This window comes from Anopheles nili, chromosome 2 (assembly GCF_943737925.1).
Source record: "Anopheles nili chromosome 2, idAnoNiliSN_F5_01, whole genome shotgun sequence".
In the NCBI taxonomy this organism is placed as follows: domain Eukaryota; kingdom Metazoa; phylum Arthropoda; class Insecta; order Diptera; family Culicidae; genus Anopheles; species Anopheles nili.
In genome coordinates this window covers 11,876,658-11,880,432 of record NC_071291.1, presented here as the reverse complement: position 1 = coordinate 11,880,432, position 3,775 = coordinate 11,876,658, and positions in this window count along the sequence as shown.

Here is a 3,775-nt window from a genome sequence, read left to right as displayed (position 1 = left end):
TTTTGCTGATCCGTAACGGCTCAAGTTTCGAAGCCGATGCGTCCATCCGATCGGGTGCATGTTTGTTCGAACGCAAAAGCATCCTCGCGTCGCCTTGTAAAGTCCACTCGAGGAAAATACGAGCTGCAGCATCGATGTCCTGGCAAAGAAGAAAACGAAAACAACACACCAAAATGGTGCCTCGTTCCGGTTGGTTTGCTCACCTTCGAACCCGAACCACCGAGAGGGAAACGAAAGGGATTCCTGCCAATCCCCAACCGGCTGGCAGGATCGGATGGTCCGACGAAATGACATTGGAAAATGGCAACCCACCGCAACCCCCGGGTGCCATGGTCAGTGGCATGTAAGTGTATATGTGCTGGACTAGAAAATAGCTTTTCCTGTTCATGTTTTTTTTCTCTTCTCTCTTCTTCTTCCCAACAGGCGGCTCGCTCGGGATCGCCCTGCCTACCGGCGTGTCCTTTTCCCGCTTCACCGTTTGGCCAATTTCAAGTTCTCGCTCCCTTCGATATCCTCCCTTCATCCCTCCGTTGGCTGTAGAGCAATCATCTCGAGGAAACTTTTCCCAGCCCAGCACTACCTTCGCACAGGGCACGGGAGCACCGAAATCGGGGGTTCCGGAGTCCCTCTGAAGTGGGGGGGTGGGAAATTTATGAAGCATTAAATGGATTTTGTTTTCATTTGAATTTAAACGAAGCAGTTTTGCTTTCGATTTTCGCAGCGTATTGGGTCGATTTCGATTTCGTAGCTCGGCGGCGTTTGGTTTATTTTATGCCGCCTTTGTTTTTTCCCTTTTTCTTGTGCCTCTTTGGAATTTGCGCTCCACCGTGGTTTGCGAGCTTTGCTTTTCCGAGCGCTTCTCGGGGGCCGTCTTCTTCCCGCTTGGGCAAAGGTACGCCTTTTGCCACATCTCCAATCGGTTGGCCTCGAATTAAAGCACGGTGAGTGAAGTGGGCGAGAAAAACGAAACGAAAACAAAAAAACACGAGCTTTCTGCAATCGCGATCCTTCGCCGGGGTCTACGTCGAAGCCGTGTGCGTTGTTTTGCGATTGTTTTGTTATTCGTTTTTTTTTACAGCACACCCACAAAAAAAAACCCCTTGCGGTTTGGCTATTGCCATCGCAATTCACACCGCAATGAAATTACCGCAACCAATTTGCTGCTTCCTTCGTGGAGTCCGAGCGGATGGAATTAGCACGAGGTTGGGAAAGAAAATAAAAAGCTAACGGAGCACATTCACCCCCACCCGGAAAACTGTTGGCAACTCTCACCCACAACCAAAGAGGGAATGTTTTATTCTCCCGAACGCTACCCAAACACGCTAAGGAACGAAGCGTTTTCCTTCGAGCGATGGCGAATCCGCACATTTTGATAGTTCCCGCACAAATAATGAAGGGCGTGCATTTTCTCGATGCCGGCGGACAAAACCGATGTAAAACCAGCGCGTTTTTCCTGCAAGAAAAACGCACGGAAACGCCAACGGTGAACCAGCACCGACATTAGGAGTTGTTCATCTGCTTCACCCTGCCGTAGGGTTTTCCCCAATTCCGCTTTCGGGACCACCTAAAGGGAGTGGGCACAAATGTTTACCCATGTCACGGTCAGGCTCTAAGCTGGTCAAACACCGGGATACCGGGACACCGTGGCCCCGGGTGGTGCAAGCGGTAAAAGTTTGGTCAAGACATCCGGCGGGCTACATCGGGATGGGCGTCCTGTTCCCTGGCACCGACATCGAGCAATGGCCTGCAGGAAGTGAGACTTTAAAATATCCGATTCAACTGTTTGATGACCCACCCGGCCATTCTCCCACCGAGGAACCCCGAATGCCTAATCCCGAATGGTTGGCCAACAAGCCGAGCTTCCGAGCTCGAACCCAAAAACCCGGACCAGGTCCTGCAGCTGGACATAGTTTCCCGATTGCCGTAGGGAGGGCACCATTTCGGCTCCCCTTTCGATAACATTCCCCGGCTGGGAGCTCTCCCCCCGACTCGAGCCCGAGCAAAAGCAAACTAGTGGAAACTGGCCCGCAGGGCATGGACGCAGTGCCGGATCGAATCACCAAAAAAAAACGGAAAACCGAAAGGCACCGTACCGGACACGTGTTTGTCTTTTAATTTATGGAAGGTTTGTGCATGGAATTAAGACAAATTTACATCGCAAATGTATGCGGGCAATGAGTGGTGACCACGTTTGGAAAGATTTCGTTTCCGTCGCACGCGCGCCACTGTGGGTGGGTGTGTGTATGTGTGTATCAAGGGTTTTTTTGTGTCTAATTTTCCCGGCGCTTTTACGGTGACTTTTTGCGCTCCCCAGAAAGCTGGGAGTCTCGAGTTCTAGGGATTTTCCACGCAGCTGGTGTGGATTTCGGATGGTCGGATTTTGTTCGCACGTGTTTTCGATTCTTTTGCTTGCGTTCGCCTAATTTTCCCATGCTAATTCGTTATCCCGAAACGCCCGATGGCGTTGTCATTTCGAAGCGCACGATAATGAGGAACCGCTTTTCATGTTTCTCGGAACGCCAAGTGGCATACACCAGCGAGCGTATGTTAGAGACGCGCCTTTTGCGTGTGTTTCATTCGATTCGAAGGAAGCACTTTTTCCGTTAATCATTAGTACAAGTAGCCACTCGGCATACGCGCATGCACAAAACATTCGCCGTTCTCTAATCCAACGCTATGCGCGTACTGCTGGCGGCATTATCCGTTTCCGCTGATAGATATAAATGGCACGGCTTTGGGAGGCAACAGCACGAAACAGTCTGATGGCGAGCGAGGAATAAATGTGCTGATCCACACTCGACAAACAATCCAATCCCGGGCAGGCGAGCACCGATTACTGCTAACAAGTCGCTGTTTGCCTCGCAGCTTCCGCTGTTTGCGTAGCGCCCTATTTGTCGAATCTGCTGACCGGTTGGCACACGCGGGCGGCAACAATAGCGCCGCCCTGCCGTTGATAATATCGTTTCGTTTCCAAATAGGGTGGACCAAAGGAACAACGAAAACAAAAAGAGAAACCGAGTGAATCATACCCGCCAACCCCCGGCCATCAATCAACAAGGCACGTCGCTATTTACTCTCCTGTTCTTGTGCTCGCAGGAAAATAAAACAAAACACCGACGACAGTGGCAACAAGGAGATCGAAAAAAAAAAGAAAAAAGAAATAATAAACCTCCTGTAAGGCTTCTGTTTAAGATGAGCATGCCGGTAACGATGTACGCGATAAGCTATCGATGGTATTTTCTTTTTTACTTATTGTTTTTTTTTTCGTTGTTTACGGAACAAACCCAAGCTGCTCGGATGACGAATGGAAGCTAAATACGCACCGACGGGCAGAAACACGCGAATCCTTCACGCAAGCGAGCGCATTGCTCATCCATGGGAGGGTGAACCGAACCGGAAAAGCCTTCATCGAGCGGAAGGCTCCAAGCTTCGTTTTCCCCGTCCAAGATGCCACCCACCGGAGAAGGCACGCCACCAGCCAGGAAGATATAAATAAGCACGATTAAAGATAAGCAAACTTCCGTTCCGGAAGGAGCAAAAGGCGCACGTTGCTGCGAAATAGCTCGAGGAGGGTTACGGAACTCCTCCCAGACAGGCAGCGGAGTGATGGTAGTGCATTTGCCCTTCACTTGGTGCATTCTTTTTCGGGCGAGTTTATTGCATCATTTTGGCTTTAGTCGAGTCCGAGCGAAGCACACTGGGCGTGCTTGCAATCTCCCAGAAGAATGTTGGCGCTCGTAAGCTTTACGCACGTTGTTGCTGCCCGGGGGAAGAA